Source organism: Callithrix jacchus, chromosome 6, assembly GCF_049354715.1.
Source record: "Callithrix jacchus isolate 240 chromosome 6, calJac240_pri, whole genome shotgun sequence".
Lineage (NCBI taxonomy): Eukaryota > Metazoa > Chordata > Mammalia > Primates > Cebidae > Callithrix > Callithrix jacchus.
The window spans coordinates 3,473,081-3,495,219 of record NC_133507.1 but is presented as its reverse complement, the minus strand read 5'-3'; the positions used below and the strand labels follow the sequence as shown (position 1 = coordinate 3,495,219).

General features: G+C 43.8%; 1 protein-coding gene across 3 annotated transcripts in view; it reads right to left on the bottom strand.

Moving 5' to 3' along the window:
- Positions 1-22,139, bottom strand: part of GABRB3 (gamma-aminobutyric acid type A receptor subunit beta3) — a 212,770-nt gene that overhangs the window by 165,190 nt on the left and 25,441 nt on the right. The gene's annotated exons all lie outside the window — the stretch shown is intronic.

The window sequence follows — 22,139 nt, the reverse complement described above, 5'->3', positions numbered from 1 at the left end:
AGGCACGCAAATGAAAGCAAACCACATGACATGCTATGAAAATCAAAACTGGCTTCTCACCTCCACTTCTTTGTGGCTGCGGTTGAAGGGGGATATTCTCAGGCAATTTATTTACTGAACTTTACGTTAATATTCAGTCCTTGTAATCACCTGACAGAGTTTCAAGCTTGGTAGCATCACCATCTTAAGTATCTCCCCGGCAACACTTTTGATTTTATAGGTAGGGAAACCAAGGCCCAAGGCAAAGCCATTCATTCAGGAATAGGACGGCTGGCCAGGGGAGCGGTCATAGAAATCAGGGTTTTCTGACTCCTCCCTCCCATACGCTCTTTCTGTTCCTTCAGATGTGAGTCACTGGATCCGAGGGCTGGGCTTCCACGCTCCAGCCCCCTGTGCCAGAGCTGCCCTGCCCTCCCCGTGGGTGCCTCTGCTCAGCTGCAACTGTGACTGCCTCTCCCTGCCCACTGCTTTGCCTCAGGGACCTATCAGCTTCACACTATGTTAGATTGTACCATTCATTTCCCAGGAGACTGACTTCATTTTAACAATAATAAGAAAGCTCTCAACTTTAAGACCTTTAGAGTAGCTTCCAAAATGTCACTCAAAAGGGCTTCTCTTCTTCCATTGAGAAGATTCCAAGTTCTGCAATCATGGGAAGCACACTGATAAAGGGATAGAGGGTAGAAGTCCTGAAGTTTACACAAATCAGAGGGGGAAAAAACCATAGGAAAATTCCACACAATCTGCAGAAGAAATCTGTCAAACTAATTTTATCATTAGAGTCTTTACAAGGTCACAATATAAAATTATGTGTGCTTTCAACGAGTTATACACATCTTTTAACTTTTCCTATGTGGAAATAGTTTGAGTCTTTTGAATGTCGTATTCTGCTTTGCCGAAGGCATTCTCTCTAATCCGTCATCCTAGTAAGTGTGGAACTATCTTATAATACAACCCCTCCCTACCTAGGGTAGTTATTTTCACACTAAGAGATCCTAAATTTTGGCATTCATCAGCTATAATTTTGCAAAGAATGAGCTACTCAGGTTTAATTTAAACAAATAATTATCTTCACAAATATGAAGATAGAATGTTCCTGTGCCTGCAGACACAGAAGCGAGCGCTCAGCAGTGGGAAGTGGCACCTCCAAAGGGGACCCGGCCATGGTCACTGTCCCCATGAATTCTCCTAGAAGTTCTACTTCACTAACCATGTCAGGTGACCAACTCAGAAAATAATATACATCACCAGGAATGCGAGGAACACACAGGTGAACAGAAATGCCTGCTTCATGAATGAAAAGGTCACTGCCTACCACATCGCTCTCTGATTATCCACAAGGCAAACCAAGCCCACAAAGAAAGCTTATCAGACACATGATGTGAAACAATCATCACATCATGTACCAGTGTTCCCTGAACTCCTCTTATGAGAGAAACAGGGGAAAAAAGTCAGAAACAGGAATGGGAACTGGTTCGCCCCAAGGAATGGGCAAATTCCTGAGCCGGGCTCCTCACGACGTGGACAGATCCCTTACTGGTGGTGCTTCCCACATTTCATTGGCTGCCGCAGTCCATGCGCATGTCACTCCCTCTCCCAGTCCACGAGCCAAGCTTTTCATATTCATGTTCTGTTACTTATGCTCTTCACCCACAACACCCTTCTGCTAGGGAACATTGTGCCCATCTTCTAGAAATGTCACCTGTTCTGAAACCCTTCTCTTCTCCTCCTTGTCACATAAATCTAACCGTATCAGAGGCTCCTCTCTCCTCCTGGGCCATCACAGCCGAGAAATAAAAATGAGACCCTAAAACCCCCAATCAATTGAATGGACCCCCTCTTGACCAAGGATCCCGTAGAAAAATTTTGGAAGCTGAGTTTCTGTCCATTCGAGGATGCAAAGGCAGACATGCCTCACTTTATACCCTTTACCTCTCTAAGAACTTTCCTTTTCAGGGGCTAAACAGAAACCAGCCCTTTTAAAGACTCCACTATTTCAGCCAAACAACCAACCAGCATTCTCCCCCAACAAGAGACCACCAACCATTGAGTGGTTCTGGCCACTCTATAGCAGACATACGGTGAGGGGCAGTGCATGCTCTGCTTCACCTTCTGATGTCAGAGGGCTGAAAACTCCACTCTCAGAGTCTGCTAACACCACGATTCTGGAACATAGGTCCCAGAGAGAAGCATGAGGCTAACTGCACATGTGCACAGTTCTCCTTTCTCCCTTCATAAATATTCATGACTCCTCCTACAGCATATTAAATATGCATATTCAGCCACCCTAGTCTGCATAAATTCCCGTTCCCTTTGGCCCTCCTACAAAGTGTCTGTTTCCAGCTTCTGATGGGAGGCTACACTTCCCAGCATGTCCAAACGGCCAGGCAGGCTGCAATCCTTTACGAGAAATAAAGCTCTCCTTTCCAAATGTATATTGCTTGACATTCTTCAGTTGACACTGCCCATGGAGCTTACAATACACTGTGTGAATGATGGCCATGATTTGTCAAAGGCAATTGGTATCGTGTTACTTTCTTGAAGACAGATGCCATTTCTAATTAACTGCTGTCCCTCCGTCACAGTGCCCTCCTTGAACACAGTGCATTCAACAGGGCTCTGCAGAACGAACTGGTTCTTAGGAAAAGGTGCCCTCTTCCCTCAAACACACACATACAATAGTCTGGATTTTCACAGGCTTGTAACGAGTTTCAACTGACTGAATATTTTCCTAGGAAGTTACTAAGTAGCCATAACTTCAGCTGTCTTTTCAGGTATGATGCACAGTGCTAAATTAAGTTTATAATTCCACCATCCCTCCCCAGAAGCTGTCCCCTCCACCTTCCCGTCCTCCGGAGCACATGGACCTCAGAAGTCTGGGGAGGACGGTGGTGCCCTTATTGATCCACTCGCTGACTGCCACCTCTCCACCATCCTCCACACACCACACTGGACGAGAGTGCCGATGTTACTCGCTATCAACCTTGACCTCATGGAAAGGAGCTGGCAATGATGCTTACATGCAAATCATTTCTAAATTCTTTAATTTTTAATTCTGCATTTTGAAATGATTTCAAACTTTTGAAAATGTTGCAGATCCAGCACAAGTTGACTACCCCTTATTCAAAATGCTTGGGAATATACATGTTGGAGGTTTGGAATTTTAATGATATTTGAGAATGTCTGCAAATCTATAATGAGATATCCGGGAGATGGGACCCAAGTCTAAGCATGAGATTCACTTACAATTCATATATACCTTATACATATCTCCTGAAGGCAATTTTGTGTGCTTTTTAATAATTTTGTGTATGAAACAAAGTTTGCACATGCTGAACCATCAAAAATCAAAGGTGTCACTATCTCAGCCACCCACACAGACAATCAAAAAAAAACACAGTGAGTAAAACTCAGGGGTCTTGGTGCCATTCGGGAACCCGCTTTGGCAGGTCCAGCCTGCACACATGTCATTTTGCCCTCCACTGTGGGTGTGCTGGTATGGGGGTATCTGGGTATGCTGGGCATGCACAGAAAAGACATCACAGCTGGAGGGAGCTGGGAGTGTTGTTTTTTCCACTGGGGATGCTGAATGAACTGTATGCTGTGTGCATGCATTTTGACTGCAACCCATCATGAGGTCGGATGTGAGATTTTCCACTTCATGGTGTCGCATCAGCACTAACCATGTTTCAGATTTTGGAACATTTAAAATTTTGGATTTTTGGATTAGGGATGATCAATCTGTATAAAAAATTTCCGTATACCATTAGTCTAGCTTCTTCAAATGTTACTTAACAGCAGTAAAACGATCGAAACTAGAAAATCAAAAATGGTCTCATATTAACTGGTTTACAAGTCTTATTCCAATGTCACGGATAGCTCCACATTAGTCCCTTCCTGGACCGGGTTCCGAACCAGGATGCACATTGCATTTAGCAGTCTTCTCAAAGCTTGGACGCTTCTTCAATCTGTCAACTTTGTCTTTCAGGATCTTGAGACTACTGAGGAGTTCTGACAAGGTATCCTACAGGAAGTCTGCAATTTAGGGTAGTCTGATGTTTCCTCGTGACTGAATTCAAGTGATAAACTTTCGGCAAATACGTCACAGAGGCGATGCTGTGCCCTTCTGGTGAACGTATACGGAAGCACACCATGTCTCTGTGCGCCACTGTCAGCAGGTTAACTTCTGCCACTTAGTCAAGCGGGTTTGTGCCGGGTTTGTACACTGCAGAGTCACTATTTTGCTTCTCCTTCCACAATTAAGAGGCATCTTGTGAGGAGATAACCTGACACTGTGAAAATATTTTATTTCTCATTAAAATTTCATGGCTGGGCGCAGTGGCTCACACCTGTAGTTCCAGCACTTTGGGAGGCGGAGGCGGGCGGTTTACTAGGTCAGGAGTTTGAGAACAGCCTGGCCAATACAGTGAAACCTCGTCTCTACTAAAAATACAAGCATCAGCTGGGTGTGGTCATGTGCGCCTGTAATTCCAGCTACTAGGGAGGCTGAGGCAGGAGAACTGCTTGAACCCAGGAGGTGGAGGTTGCAGTGATTGGAGATCAAGCCACTACACTCCAGCCTGAGTAACAGAGTAAGGCTCTGTCTTGGGGGAAAAAAGAATTCACTCACAAGTTTTAGCACATACTAGTGACTCTCACTTGAACTTATGGTTACTATGATTCCTGTCAGATGATGACTTTCTAATTCCATCATCCTCCACAGTGAGGAAGAGATGTCCCTCCTTCCTTAGGTATTTACTTACTATGTATTTATACACTTAATGGTGTATTTGTATCAGTGTGGACTCATGGATAGTTTATTCTATGGAATACTTTAATTCTATAGGATTTAGTACAAAATGATGTCATAATTTAGTTGCTCGAACCCCAGATTTGGCCATGAGGAGGCCCTTCAATTCTGTTCTATGCTGTTTCAATAGACACCAACATTTGTTAAGTACTCTCTTACTTTCTGATACTAACGGATCTTCTAAGCTCACCTGGCACTTAACCTACCCCAGCCTTGAAATCAGGGATTGCTCCTATAATCCCTGATTCATTTTATTGGAGGATATTAGAAACCAAGACCAGGAAGCCACGTGTGCTCACTGCTGCTCAGATGACACTGCTTCTCAGTCCTGGCTGTAGCCGGAGCTGGGACCTCCGAGGGCAAGCACACAGCCACATCCATTTCTCTAACTCTCTCAGCAAAGGTATCATAAGCTCATGTGTTCATACCAATACCACTGGTTCTGATTCAGCATCACAAGGTTCATTCTAGCCTGCTTGCCTCCTTGTTTATCACTCTCTTCTTAGACAATGAGAAGCTTGCTTTTATTATTGAATATACTTACTTATTTACTCACATCTAGAATACAGATAATTTCAGAAATTCGATCACGTATCCCCGTGAGAAATTAAATCCTTACTAATTGGAATACAACACTTGAGTGGAGTTGTTACTGCCTGCTAGTCAATGGTCAAAAGACTGTTTTTCAAAGTTACCTACATTCACTCTTGATTCTGCTCATCCCAGCCCCTCCAGATACACTGCATCGAAAGGTAACATTTAAACAGGAAGGCGAGACATTTCTTCAGGGTAACAACTTACTTGAATAAGAAAGAAATTCAAGCCCGAGGTCCCACCTAACTGCAACAGAGCCTGGGAAGTGTGGGCTGGCTACAAGCCCAAGGGAGAAGACAGCGCGGACCCGGTGAGCAGGCCACAGTGCTCGCACTGCCAACACAGAGCGTTCATGACAGGTGTACCTGAACCGCCTTTCTGCAAAGCTCTGACAGTGGCATTCTATGCAGTCACCACTGACGTCCTTCATCTTTCATCACGTTTGCTCTAGGACTTTCCTCGGACTTTCAGACTCAAAGGGCTCTCGTGTTGTTATTTGCATGTTATGTTCCAAAAGATCTCTGGTCCTGTCTAGATTTATCAGCTCATGGCTTTTATTTCATCCCTTATATAGGCAAGGCTTTGTGCTAAGCAATTTAAATGCATACGGTTACATAAATTTGCTAACACAACACGTACGTGTGCAATGAAAATGTAGGTTCCTGATGTCATTTTCCTCAAGAAGGTCCAGTTTCTGCTGGTATAACAGAAACACCCCTACACAGAGTATATGTGAGTCAAAGAAATTTGACTTAGCAATTCACTTAAAAGACAGATGCTTCAACTGCACTCCAGCCTGGGCCTCCATCTCAGGAAAAAAAAAAGGCTTACAGGATGAAACAAGTTTCCCGGTGCACAGGCGTGGCCTCACCTGCCCTTTGGATGAACATGGTCACATCCCACTGTGGAGAGAAAGAAGCGGAGAGGCCAGAACCCTCAGCACAGGGCCATGGAGTAAACAGCCAGGGTGGGGCTGGGTCCTTAGGACCATTCTTCTTCCTTTAAGTTTTAAAATCATTTTAGCTTTTTCGATTTTTTTCTAGGTTTGGTACCTATATTAATGAATGACCTAATGAAAAGCAGTAGAGTAGAGAAGGTAGGAATGAAAGTCGGCGCCAGATGTCCAAGCTTGAATCCTCCATCTATTTCTTGCTGGCTATGCTGTATTGCACAAATTACTCAACCCAAATACACTTCCGTCTCCTCATCTACAACACAGGGTTAAAAGTGAAATACTTTCCTCATAGGACCACTGTAAGCAGCAAATGAGTCACACAATGCAGCACTTATAACAGAAGCTGACAGGTTACTCTTATCAAGCAATCATGAATACAATTTGGGTTCAACATTTAGCCTTACAGGCGCGATCTTTTCAGCCACTGCTGCAAAGTCTTATTTTCAGCAGGACTAATATTAACGATGCAAGCGCTCTCTCTCTCTTTCTCGCTCAATCTTCTGAACAAATCAATGGCTATTTTCATGCAAAGATTATAATTGGCATTGATTTCACAGTTGCCTTTTAAAAATGAGATTATTTTATAGAGCATATGTGACCTATTAAATAAAATAATGAAAGAAAGCACCAAACAACAGTATAACAAAAATAAACATCATGAAGAAAACAAACCAGCAGACAAATACTCACTACAAGGAACATTTTAACTGAAGTTTTCAAGACTGCTTCCCACCAGTGAGACAGTTACTTTTCATTGTAAACAATGCTTGCCAGAATCATATCCTTGTTGAATTTTTGAGTTGAATAAAAAACCCTTTTGAGGCTTTGCCAGCAACATGGACCTCACTTTGTAGTCCAGCCAGAGGAGGCTGCACCTCAGTGGTTCTTTCTGGTACCCACATGGAAAGTGGAGTAGACATACACCCACTCTGATGCCAGTGGGGGATGCAGGCCAGCAGGAGACCTATTTTTGCTCCCTCCTTTGAAATTAAGCTCAACCACGACATTCGAGTTTATAAGATAATGGCCTCCCCACCCGTGTTTGTATTACCACACTCTGCATTTCTATTTCTGTGTGTAATGTTGCACACACTGATACTAACTGCAAATGGTTCATGCCAGAATTCAGTAAGCAAACAAATAGCAGAGTTGCACAGGAGAGGTGTGAACAGGAAAAGGTAGACCCTGCATACCATTTAGCAGTGTTTTTAGAAAGATAACGAAACAACCTTAGCCTCTTCAACAAGGCCAGTGTGGCTAAAATGAAGATTTAATGATATTTGGGTACTGATTATGTTTATTTCCTGGTAACAAAATCAATACAAAATTTGGTAAGATAAGACCAACTTCTCACAGACAGATCAACTGATGATAGACATATGGTTTGACAGACAGATGGACAGTTGGACAGCTGGGTGGATGGGCAAATGGATGAATGGATGGATGGACAGGTGGGTGAATGGATGAATGGGTGGTGGATGGACGGGTAGATGGATGGATAGACAGATGGGTGGATGGGTAAGGTACATAGAAAGACAGATAAATGGCACATCTATGAATCACACTTCTTATAGTCCAATTTCCTTGTATGATTATCCATTAACGCAAAGACTTCCATTATGTTTAAAGATTCTAAAAAGCAGAAGCTACCTAATAATAAACACCATATATGGTCAGGGCACAACAATTTTGGGAGGCAGAGATGGGAAAATTGCTTGAGGCCAGGATTTCAATACCAGCCTGAGCAACACAGTGAGACCCCTTTCTACCAAAAAATAAATAAATAAATAAAAATTCTGGGACGGAGTCTTGCTCTGTAGCCAAGCTGGAATGTAGCGGCACGATCTCATCTCACCGCAACCTTTACCTCCCAGGTTCAAGCAATTCCCCTGCCTCTGCCTCCTGAGTAGCTGGGACTACAAGTGCATGCCATCATGCCCGGCTGTAATCCTGGCACTTTAAGAGGCCTAGGCAGGCGGATCACAAGGTCAGGAGATGGAGACCGTCCTGGCCAACATGGTAAAACCCATCTCTACTAAAATACACACAAACATTTTTTTAATTAGCTGGGAGTGGTGGTGTGCACCTGTCATCCCAGCTACTCTGGAGGCTGAGGCAGCAGGAATCCCTAAGCCCAGGAATCTGAGGCTTCAGGGAGCTAAGATTGCAGCACCGTCCTCCAGCCTGAGTGACAGAGCAAGACCCTGCCTCTGAGTTTAAAAAGGCCGTATATAAAAAACTCCCAGTGAACATCACGCCCTATAGTGAAAACCTGAATTTTTCTTCTAAGCCAAGGAACGAGGCAAGAAGGCTTGCTTTCCCCACTTTGTTTCAACATAGTACTGGGAGTTCTACCCACAGCAATTAGGTAAGAAAAAGAAATAAAGGACATTCAAATTGGAATGAAAGAAGTAAAATCTCTCCTTTCATGGATGATATGATCTTATGTGTAGGAAACACTAAAGACACACACACACACACACACACACACACAAACTGTTAGAACTTATAAATAAAAATTAAGCAAACTAGCAGGATACAAAGTCAACACACAAAAATTACCTACATTGTAACAATGAACAACCTGAAAAGAAGTTAAAAAAATAATGTTATTTATGATACAATCTAAAAGAATAACACTTCGGCATTAACCAAGAAGAGGAAAGACACGTACAACAAAAACTATGAAACTGCTGGAAGACTATGAAGACGTAAATAAATAACAAACTCCACGCATTTGAAGACTTAACAGTTTTGTTAAGATGTTAATACTACAAAGTGATCTACAGATTAAATACAATTCTAAATCCCAACGATGTTTTGTGCAAAAAAAAAAAAAAGAAAAGTCCATCATGAAATTCACATGGAACCTCTAGGAACCCCTAATAGCCAAAACAATCTTGAAAAAGAACAAAGCTGGAGCACTCAAACCTCCTGAATTCAAGACTTACTAGAAAGCAACAGTAATCAAAACAATATGGTATTGATATAAACACACACAGACCAATGGAATAGAATAGAGGCCCTAGAAATAAATGCTGGCATATATGAGCAAATGACTTTTGACACGGGAGTCGAAACTGCTCCATAGAGAAAGGACAGTCGTGAACAAATGGTACTGGATAAGCCAGATAACCACATGCAAAAGAATGGAGGTGGAACTTTACCCGATTATACAAAAATTAACTCAAAATAGGTGAAAAACCTAAATGTAAGACCTAAAACTATAAACTCTTAGAAGAAAACACAGGGCAAAATCTTCACAACACTGTATTTGGCAGTGACTTCCTGGATATGACATCGAAGGCACAGGCAACCAAAGAAAAAAACAGACAAACTGAATTTAATCAAAATTTTAAAACACTGCACATCGAAAAAAAACACTATCTGGCTGGGCGAGGTGGCTCATGCCTGTAATCCCAGGACTTTGGGAGGCTGGGGTGGGAGGAACACTTGAGCCTTGGATAAACTAAACTATGGTAACACCACTGCACTCCAGCCTGGACAACAGAGTGAGACCTTTTCTCAAAAAAAAAAAAAAAAAACGGCCTGGTATAGTGGCTCATACCAATAATCCCAACACTTTGGGAAGCCTAGGGAGAAGGATTGCTTGAAGCCAGGAGTTCGAAACCAGCCTGGGCAACAGAGCAAGGCCCCATCGCTAACAAACATTACCTGGGAGTCATGGCGTGTACCTGTGGTCCCAGCTACTCAGGAGAATCGCTTGAGCCTGGAAGGTTGAGGCTGCCATGGTCTGTGACTGTGTCACTGCACTGCAGCCTGTGTGACAGAGCAAGAACCTGCCTCAAAACAAAACAAAACCCTAGCAACAGAGTAAGAAGACAAGCCACGAAATGGGAGAAAATGTTTGCAAGTCATATATCTGATAAAGGATTGATATCCAGAATACATAGACTCAATAACAAAAAACAAACAACCCATTTCAAAAATGAACAAAGGACATAAACAAGCATTGTTCCAAAGAAGATACACATATGGCCAATCAGTGCATGAAAAGGTGCTCAACATCACTCATCACTAGGGACGACAAATCCAAACTGCAATGGAACACGACCTCACTCCCCATAGAATGGCTATTAACAAAGAAAGAGACTCAGCATGGAAAACAAGAGGACTGCACAGTCAACCACTGAAGTGACCTGAAATCAGGCACGTTTTGTCTCTGACTAAATGAAAGTATCTTCACCAAGATAAAAACTGCAACTGAAGGTGACTGAGGCAGGGCAACCGGAAAGGCTCTTCTGCTCAGTCCTCTGGCCCCTGCTGCCTGTGTGTGCTCGCTGAATGTCTTCAGGACAGGGATGGGGAAACAGACTGTAGAAGACAGAACATTTGAAAAATAATAAAGAAGTACAGAGAATAAGCCAAAAGAACTTCCTGTAATCTATCCAGGTAGAAAGTCAATATTTTAATTTACTGCTATGTGTTTGTGTGTGTGTGTGTGTGTGTGTGTGTGTGTGTGTGTGTGTGTGTAGAAAAGAGATTCTTTTATATATATAAGAGCTGACCTTGGGATGTGCTCAGGGTACCACTGTCCAGCCTAGTTTACATATATACACACACTGGGGGATCATTCTGTTCATACACTTTCATATCATACTTTTTCACTTGAAGTTACATAAACATTCTCCCATGAGGAAATAGTTCTGAAGACACTAATTTTTATTGCTGTATAAATCCTATCGTTGCTCTTTTCTTGCTCTTACAACTACAATAGGGCCCAAGTCTTTGCCTACGGTCCTGAATGTTTCTGGGTAGGTTGATTGCTGAGAAATGACGAGGCGAAGGATATCAACCTTTTTAAGTCTTGGGCTCATTGACAAAAAGGACAGATTCCTTTCTCCCAGCTCTTCCCAAGAGAACCTTTGCCCCTGTCCCCTCATCTTCTCTGAGAATTATAATTCCCTTTCTGGCTGAAACTATTTAAAGGGACCTCACGAAACAGTACAAAACACTGGCAGGGAAGTCTAAGCTTGCAGTGAATGCTCTCATGAGTGTTCTCACACACTGAGACTGCAAGCCGCCAGGACTGACTCTCACAGCGCCCTTGCCTGTTCGCCCCACTCCTTGTACTTACCTTCCCTCCATAACTGCACCCGCTGTCACCATCTCCCATTCTACCTCGGAATTCCCTCCCAGACAACTTGTAACTTTGCTGCGATCAGGAGGACCAGGGCTCACTTACTGTCCACGGTTCCTAGCTCCGTCCTTGTACTTACCTTCCCTCCATAACTGCACCCGCTGTCACCATCTCCCATTCTACCTTGGAATTCCCTCCCAGACAACTTGTAACTTTGCTGCGATCTGGAGGGAGGCTACATCTCACTTTCCAGGAGGACCAGGGCTCACTTACTGTCCACAGTTCCTAGCTCCGTCCTTGTACTTACCTTCCCTCCATAACTGCACCTGCTGTCACCATCTCCCATTCTACCTCGGAATTCCCTCCCAGACAACTTGTGACTTTGCTGCGATCAGGAGGGAGGCTACATCTCACTTTCCAGGAGGACCAGGGCTCACTTACTGTCCACGGTTCCTAGCTCCGTGAGCTAGCACAGCCTGAGGGTTAGATGCATTTACCCTTGAAAAATTAGCCAGATATGTTAATAAAACAGAAACGATGGCATGACAGAGGAAGAGAAAGTGAGTTTTTCACGTCTGACGGGTTAAACAGGAAAAAAGGAAGAAAAGCCTACGATGCATTCAGCATGTGCAGTTTCTTTCCTAACAACGTGTCTAATTTAATTCCAACAACAACCCTGACAGATAAATTGCAAAGTTAGGAGCTCAAATGTGGGCTTAGAGAAGGGACACCGTGGCCCAAGGGGGCCCAGCTCATCACTGCCTGGTGCTGATGTTCATGGAGTCAGCTGACGCTGGGAGGCAGGTGGGGCAGCTCTGTGGAGTCCTAGCACAGTTGCCGCTGGGAGGCAGGTGGGGCAGCTCTGTGGAGTCCTAGCACAGTTGCCGCTGGGAGGCAGGTGGGGCAGCTCTGTCCAGCCCTGTCTGCTCCACTTGGCCATCCTACATCACGCTCAGGAAGGTCAGCGTCTGGAGAAACCCATAGCAGCTTGCTGTCAAACAGCAGCGACGCGTGGACAAGTAGACACCACTCTCTACACCTTATTCTCGTCTCTGCCGGTGTCAGAAGCGGCTAGCAGAAGAAATAGTTAACTCTCCTAAAAATCCAGACAGCTCTATCCTTATTGACAAAAATGACTTGTTTACAGCATGTGGCTGCTCCAATATGGTTGCTGGGAAATAGAAATCTATGAAGGATCAGCAGGTGTTCGGTAAATATTTGCTCAGTAAATTAACGCATTAATTAATTCTCCTTTCTATACCAAATAGGATGCAAGGAGGGGCCGAGGGCAGGCACGACAAGCCTTCCTTTTCTCTGTTGACCAGGAATTTCTAAATAACAAATACGTGCTGTGCCCAGATGATAAATCTGGAAAAACAAAGTTTGAACATTTATTAGAAAAATATTTTTATTGATACAAATATAACAGATGTGCATATTTGGGGGCTCTATGTGATATTTTGATATGTTCACATAATGTGTACGGATCAAATCAGGATAATTGGAATATCCATCACTTTTCTTCATTGCAATAGCCATCGTTTTTCTTTCCTTTACGAAAGGAAAATAATTTATAAAATAGAACATGGGATAACGGGGCTAAGATAAAATCCATTCTTGTCTTCAGAAAATGAAAGGGCAGTTGCACACAAGAGCTTTCCTGGAGCAGCCTCTCAACAGAGACCTCACCACCTGCTGTCCTGACACCTGCACGAGCTACTCATTTGTCTCTGTCTCCATGACTCTCTTGCTTTTAACCAACTTGTCAGCAAAACAATCTTCCTCCAAGCCGGTCTGGGTATCATCACTCTCCTGCTGAATCAACAATCGGAAGCTTCCCAGGGCTGACCTAATGACTCAAGATTTCCCCCAGCATCCCCATCCTTGTGGTGTGCTGGGTCCCAGGCTCAGTGAGCAGGCAGGGTCTCTAAAGCCCACAGGGACACAGTCCAATGAGGCAACACTCAGGATAAACTGCAAAGTGCAGCTGACGTCAATGCAGGGCTCAGGGGCCCAACAGGGTAGAAGTCAAGATCGGTTCACCCTGGCTGCATGGGAGAGGGGTTTACGATGGGGGGAAGACAGGCTGGCTCTTCAAGGATCAAAGGACACCGCCAAGCAGGATGCCAGCAGCAGGAACCTGGGGACTGGGTTGTGTTCCTGGCAGGGAAAAACTGCGTAAGGAGCACCTGCATCTGACATCTATGTCGGCCCAAAAGTGCCAGGTCCCCTCACTGGCTCTGTCTTCCCCTCCTTCTCTGCAGCACCCAAGGGACCAGGACAACCTCCCTCCACCCCATGGACACCCCAGGAAGCCTCCCTCTCTCCACACTGGGGCTTTGCTCGCCCTCCTTAGAGTCCTCACAGGACTTTTCCTCATCTGCACAGTGAAGCGCGTTCACGTGGCCGGGCAATAGGAGCCACATCTAATGTGACGGCCAGTTTTTGCTGTCCCATGTTGTCCAGGACAGCCTCGGCCACTCCTGCTTGTGCAGCACAGTACTAAGAATGCACACTGTCACTCTCAGAGTCTGCTGTTGTGCACAATATGCCAGAAGTCACCTCTCCCAGGCTCCCAACACACACAAGTGCTCCTGGAAGCATTTGTGGGAGAGATGGCGGGAGCGGCAAACAGCCAAGTTAGGAAGCAGACTCTGAGTCCAAATCAGATGGGCCAGGAAAACTCACAGATGTCTCAGTTTCCTCACCTACAGAATGGCTGGTTGGGCGAGGGAGGACTCCGTGTGTGTGTGTGTGTGTGTGTGTGTGTGTGTGCGTGTGTGTACACCAGTACTTCATACAAGTGCTCGGCACATAGCAAAAAAAACTCATATATGGACTTTATCTCGTGTTACTTCCCTTTTTTGAATCTTTCATTCCTTGAAGCACCAAAGTTAGAGTCAGAGTGGAAAACACAGAAGCCTTGCATGAACTGAGTTCCCCATCATACGATGAAGAGCTGCTTTCAGTGATTTCTACATATTCTTCACAGAGAAGGAAAAGGAAAATAAATATGGGAGCCTTTCCATTGGGCACAGTGACATTACCAAATGCCAACACATGAGACCCATCACAGTCTGCTGTCCAGTATCTCTATCTCCATTCAAAATAGCTTAAATACACACACATAAATTACCTGTAACTTCATCTCCCTGACACCCCCTAAAAGAGTTAAATACATAATCCTTCTTGGCCATTTCCAGTTTATATACATTTTTTTTCTTTTTCTTTTTTTTTTTTTGAGATGGAGTTTCACTCTTGTTACCCAGGCTGGAGTGCAATGGCGCAATCTTAGCTCACCACAACCTCTCCCTCCTGGGTTCAGGCAACTCTCCTGCCTTAGCCTCCCGAATAGCTGGGATTACAGGCACGCGCCACCATGCCCAGCTAATTTTTGTATTTTTAGTAGAGACGGGGTTTCACCATGTTGACCAGGATGGTCTTGATCTCTTGACCTCATGATCCACCCACCTTGGCCTCCCAAAGTGCTGGGATTATAGGCGTGAGCCACCACGCCCGGCCTTATACATTTTTTTCTAAATTAATGTCCACATTATGCTGGTTTTGCAAACATTTATGACTGCAGCATCATGTGGGTGTACACACTTCATTTTTGTGTGTCTGGTTTTTAGGGTGTCACTCTGTCACCCAGGCTGGAGTGCCCTGGCAAGATCCTAGCTTGCTGCAGTCTCGAACTCCTGGGCTCAAGCGATCTTCCTGCCTCATCCTCCCGAGTGGGTGAGCCTACAGGCATGCACCACCATGTCTGCTAATCTTTTTAGTTTTTTGTAGAGATGGGGTCTTGCTATGTTGCCCTGAATGGTCTCAAACTCCTGGTCTCAAGAGATGCTCCTGCCTTGGCCCTCCTCACACTTCGGAGAGGTTTACCCAATTGTCTGAAAGTATTTATGCTAATTTAACCAGCCTCTCCTACTATGAGTATTTGCAATTCTAAAGGATGCAATTAGAATCTTTGTAACAATTGTGTAAATATTTCCAGAGGAAAATTCTTGCAATGCAATTTTTGGATTAAAAGTACGCAGCTTTTTGACACCGGCCCCTTATGCACTCCTACGTGACATTTTTCAGAAGCACATTTTCCCATACCCGTGGTAATGCTGGGTGAAAAGTGACTGATCTTTATGTCTCTCTAAGCATATCACGAATAACTCACTGCCTCCCATTACCACTATCCACGTTTCTCCTAGAGCTTGCCTTTTGGGTCCTTCCCAGGACCGGCTGATGTCTCCGAAGCCTGGGAGTCCTTTAACCCCACTGCATCTTAACCCTTTGGCCTGGATACCATCCAATTCATTCTCTATCCAGTTCTTAGTTTCAACTCTGTCCTTCCTTAGTTTCTGGTCTTGGTGCACTGCAAAAACAAAACAACGGTCTCTCCTATTCTAGTATTAAAACTTAGATGTGGTCCAAATATTCATCTATATTTTCTCCCAAGTCCTTTTAAAATGTGCAAGCCTTTGCTCCATCGGATATTTTATACATGGCATGAGATACAAAACTGTGACTGGTTGGGGAGTGGTGACTCATGCCTATAATACCAGCACTTTGGGAGGATGAGGCGAACTGATCACCTGAGGTAGGGAGTTCAAGACCAGCCTGACCAACACGGAGAAACCGTCTCTACTAAACATACAAAATTAGTCAGGTGTGGTGGTACATGCCTATAATCCCAGCTACTCAGGAGGCTGAGGCAGGAGAATAGCTTGAACCCAGGAGACAGAGGTTGCAATGAGCCAAGACAGGGACACTGTACTCCAGCCTGGGCAACAGAGGGAGACTCTGTCTTAAAAAAAAAAAAAGAAAGAAAAACAAAGAAAACTGTGTGTAATGTTTCCACCCAAAACCTTAAGTAGATTATCCCTTTGCCAAGGCTTGAAGCACTGTCTTCGTTACCTGTCTACATTCCCATGTGTGAATGTGTCTGCCACGTAAAACTATCTTTTCTCTTCCATTGATTCACATCATCTGCTGCAGCTGACCTGCCCTCATTTCTGTTTTTTGTTTTTTGTTTTTTGAGACGGAGTTTTGCGCTTGTTACCCAGGCTGGAGAGCAATGGCGCGATCCTGGCTCACTGCAACCTCCGCCTCCTGGGTTCAGGCAATTCTCCTGCCTCAGCCTCCCGAGTAGCTGGGACTACAGGCACGCGCCACCATGCCCAGCTAATTTTTTGTATATTTTTTAGTGAGACGGGGTTTCACCATGTTGACCAGGATGGTCTCGATCTCTTGACCTTGTGATCCACCCACCTCAGCCTCCCAAAGTGCTGGGATTACAGGCTTGAGCCACCGCGCCCGGCCGACCTGCCCTCATTTCTGACTGCTTTTTAAATGTTTAAGGAAAGTCCCACAATTAATCTTTTTCTCCCAAACTCCGTTATTCTCACCCATGTGTTCTGTCACATGAACTTTATCAATTTATCAAGTTCCTGCCAAAAGTTTAATTCCAATTGGAATTTTATCTTACATATTAATTTGGAAATGACAAGCCTCCTCACCTTATCATTAGCCATCAGAGTTTCCTTTCTTCATGAAAACGGCAGACATGAAATGGACAATAATACTCTCTTCTTCTGCCTCCCATCTCGACTCTTCCCTCAGCCGCAGACCCACCCCTCAGCTCTGCAGGAGAAAGGACTTGAATCCTGGTTCCACACAGGCTACATGGCTTGGAGCTGTTTACTCAGCCTCTGAGTTTTCCACTGAGACGGATGGCTGTTATTATTTAAGCATATAATCTTTTACTTGCCCTCAATTGTAGGCACTTGGCTGTTGGTATATGTGACTATTTTTCAAGGCACAATGATGCCAGAGTATAACTAAGTGTTCACATAAAGGTTTCATTAGATCAATGGACAGTCTACGCCAGAGTGAGGAAAATCCAGCATTATGGGGAAGGTGACATCATTAGTTTTTCTGTATGTTTTGTTACCGAGTGAAATGTAATCCGACAGCCTTAATAGGAAAAGGCCATTTTCTGTCATTGCAGTGACCGTCTTCCCATCTGCTCATCCCCCTCTTTATGAAACTGGCACCACCTGCATTCCTCCCAAGCAACTGACTCCCAAGTTGTGATTAGATTGTTCACCAGAGATTAATGCCTAAGCTACAAATGTCAGCAGCAATTTGTATGCTCTGAGCACTCGTCTCTAAGAAATTCCTTTCAGATTTCTTTAAAACAAATTTCTCTCTCAATTCTCCCCAAGAAGCAGGAAGGAGAATGCATTTACAGATGGGGAAGGAAGAAAGTCTTATGTAGTTAATTTCCCTCCTTGTGTGACCAACATTGTGTCCCCACTAAAACACCAGCCAAGCTTAATACAAACTGAAGAGAAAGAATTTTACACAGGGTGAGGTTTTCTGAGGGAGGCATATAAAAATAGCACAATCTACGTGCTCTAGTCCATGCAATTCAGCATGGCCTAGGACACAGAGGTTGAGTAGTTGCATTTGATATTAAAATCAAGCATGAAAATTCTCAGATATTTCACTTTAAAAAGTAGGCTGAATAAATATTTCACTACTTTTGAAACTCCCGTACCTATCAGTTTTGTAATTTTAAAAAATGTAAGCTATGCTTCATCAATGAAATAAAGAGTTGTTAACTACAGCAAAAATAATTTTCAACTTAACTTGTCAACAACAGAAAGTTTCATTAAAACTTGAATAATCAGCTGGGGGTGGTTGCTCATACCTGTAATCCCAGCACTTTGGGAGGCTGAGGTGGGTGGATCACCAGGTCAAGGAGTTCAAGACCAGCCTGGCCAGGATGTTGAAACCCCATCTCTACTAAAAATACAAAAATTAGCCAGGTGCTGTGGTAGGCCAGCTGCTTGGGAGGCTGAGGCAGGAGAATCGCTTGAACCTGGTGGGGCAGTGGGGAACAGAGGCTGCCGTGAGCCGAGGTCACCCCACTTCAGTCCAGCCTGGGTGACAGAGTGAAGCTCTGTCTCAAAAAATAAAAATAAAACTTGAATAATCAGTATCAAACTCATGACATCAAAAAACATATTTTCAATTTATTGACATATATTTATGTGTGTGTGTGTGTGTGTGTGTGTGTGTGTGTATGAAACCATTCTTGCATAGCTATAAAGAAATACCTGGCCGGGCACGGTGGCTCACGCCTATAATCCCAGCACTGTGGGAGGCCGAGGCGGGTGGATCACGAGGTCAAGAGGTCAAGACCATCCTGGTCAACATGGTAAAACCCCGTCTCTACTAAAAATACAAAAAATTAGCCGGGTATGGTGGCGCTCGCCTATAGTCCCAGCTACTCGGGAGGCTGAGGCAGGAGAATTGCTTGAACCCAGAAGGCAGAGGTTGCGGTGAGCCGACATTGTGCCTTTGCACTCCAGTCTGGGTAACAAAAGCGAAACTCTGTCTCAAAGAAGAAAAAAAGAAATACCTAAAACTGGATAATTTATAAAGAAAGGAAGCTTAATTGGCTCACAGTTCTTCAGTCTATGCAAGAAGCATGGTGCTGGCTTCTAGAAGGAATTCGGGAGCAGCACAGCCCGCGGCAGAACAGGAGGAAGAGAGAGAGTGGCAGGAGGAGGTGCCACACGCTTCATGGGAACAACCAGATCAGGTAAGAACTCACTCACTTACAGCCCTGAGAACAGCACTGAGCCATGCAGGAGTCTGTCCCCAAGACCCAGACACCTCCCACCAGGCCCCACCTCAACAATGAAAATTACCATTCAACATGAGATTTGGCAGAAACATATACTAAAACTATATCAATAGGTTTTCAGATGTTTAACATTTTTTAATTTTGAAAGAAAAATAAATTCATAAGAAGTTATAAAAGGATTGTACTGGGGGTTCCATACCCACTTTTCCCAGGGTTTACATCTTGTATAACTACAGTACAATATCAAAACAGGAACGTGATACTGGTACAATCCACTACCTCATTCAGACTTCACCAGTATTTCATGCACTTATTTGTGAGTATCCATATGGGGGCAGGAACAGCGATAGGACTGGGGAATTTTACCACATACACAGACTCCCTGCAGCCTCGATCTCCTGGGTGGGCTCAGTCTTTTCACATCACAAGGCTCCTGGTGCCACCCTCTTTACCCACACCCGTCCTCCACTGGTCTCCACCATCTCTGATCACCGGCAACCACTAATGTGTCCTTTTTCTCTGTAATTTTATTTCATAATAGTTATGTAAATAAAATACAGTGTGTAACCTTTACTCTTAATAAGCACAATTCCATGAGCTCCATCCAAGTTGGCGCATGTACCCTTTCTTTTTACTGCTGAATAGAACTCCATGGTGTGGATGCACAATAGTGTGTTTAATGATTCACCCTCAGCAGTAAATTTAGTTTGTGTCCAGCTTTTTGTGTGACTATTGGTTTTCATTCCTCTGGGAAAAAAAGCCAGAGTACCATTGCTCGGTTGTGAGGAAACTGCAGACTTAATTTTATGAGAAACTGCCAACTTATTTTCCAGAGTGGCTTGTGATTTTCTAATTTCCACCAGCAATGCAGGAGTGATGCAGTTTCTCTACGTTCTAGCCAGCATTAAACAGTGTCATTTTTTTTTTTTTTAACTATTCTTATAGCCATTCTGATAGGTGTTTAGGAATATCCCACCGTGGCTTTTTTGCATTCTGCTAATGGCCGATGATGTTGGACATCTTTGCATGTGCTTATCTGCCATCTGCATGACGTTCTTTTCTGAAATGTCAGCGCATATCTTTTGCCCATTTTCTGACTGCATTGTTTGTTACTGCTGAATTTTAAGAATTCTTTACATACTCCAAGTTCTTTGTCAAATGCATGGTTTGGAGATATTTTTTCAAAGTGTAAAGAGTCTTTAGAGTCTTTTGCAGAACAAACGTTTTAATTTTGATGAGGTCCAGCCTACCAATTTTTCCCTTTGTGAATCATGCTTTTGGTGTTAAATTTAAGAATTCTTCTGGCCATATGTCCTAAAAATGTGTTTTATGTTTTTTTCCAAAGTTTTACATTTTACATTTAAGTCCATTTATTGTGTGGATTCTGTGTAAGTCTGAGGTTTTTTGTTTTTGTTTTTTTGTTTTGAGACGGAGTTTCGCTCTCGTTACCCAGGCTGGAGTGCAATGGCGCGATCTTGGCTCACCGCAACCTCCGCCTCCTGGGTTCAGGCAATTCTCCTGCCTCAGCCTCCCGAGTAGCTGGGATTACAGGCACGCGCCACCGTGCCCAGCTAATTTTTTGTATTTTTAATAGAGATGGGGTTTCACCATGTTGACCAGGATGGTCTCGATCTCTTTACCTCGTGATCCACCCACCTCGGCCTCCCAAAATGCAGGATTTCAGGTGTGAGCCACCGCGCCCGGCCTAAGTCTGAGGTTTTCGGTCAAAAGCATTTGCCCATCACCTTGTTATGAAGGCACTGTGCTGAACTGCTTTGGAACCGCTGTTGAAAATCAGTTGGGCGTGTTTGTGTGGGTCTATTTCTGAATTGACTGTTCTACTCCATGGATTACTGTGGTTATGTAGCCAGCGTAATCACGGTGCAGAATGTTCTCTCACAGCGTTTTCTTCCTTTTGCAGATTATTTTAGCTATTCTTACACATGTGACTCAATATAAACTTTAGAGTATGTTTGTCTATGTGTACAAGAATCCCTGCTGGGACTTTGATAGGATCTGCATAAAAGCTACAGATAAAGATTTGAGGAGAGCTGACATTTCACTGCGGTAAGTTTCCAATTCACGAAAACAAGAGGTTTCTCCATGTAGTTAGGTCTTCTTTCATTTCTTTTAACAGGATTTTGTAATTTTCAGCACACGGTTTCTGCACGTTTTACCAAGCTTGTACCTCAGTCCTTCATCTTCTTGGAGTCATTCTGAATGTTACATCTTTATTTTCATCTCTGTTCCGACGTCTGTTGTTAGTATATAGATGTGATTTATTTTTGTGTTGATCCTGCATCCTGTAATCTTGTTTAATTCACTTATCAGTTCCAGCAGTGTCTATATAAACTCCTTCGGGTTTTTCTTAACGTGGATAACCATGCCAATCAGACGGAGACTGTTACACTTCTTCCTTCCCATTCTGCAAGCTTTCTGTTCGCGTCTGCACTTCACCGACATCCTCGCCTTGTTCACAACCGGGGAGAAAGTGTCCAGTTATTCACCTTTAACTATGAGATGGCTGTAGGATTTCTGTAGATTCTCTTCATACATTGAGGAAATTCTCCTGTATCCTTAATTTGCTAAGAATTTTTGTCACGAACGGGTACTGTGTTTTCCAAACACCTTTTTTTTTGTCTTAGCATATCAATATTGTGGATACGCTGGTTGATTTTCAACTCTGGATCCAGACGTGCACACCTGGAATGAATCCCACTTGGTTATGGCATATAACTCCTTTTGAAATATTGCTGGCTTTCACTTGAAACATTTTGTTGGGAATTTTGGTGCCACTGCTCTTGCGAGATTTTGTTTCGCGATCCCTTCAGTACACTCTCTTTCTGGTATCAGTGTAATACTGGCTTCATAAAAATAGTCGGTAATGGTTCCCTCCTCTTCTATTTTCCACAGGAGACTGCATACAGCTAATATTGATTCTTCTTTCAATGTACCACACAATTCTCCAGTGAAATGATCTGGGCCCAGAGTTTTCCTTTTTGGGAACTGCTACTTACAAATTCAA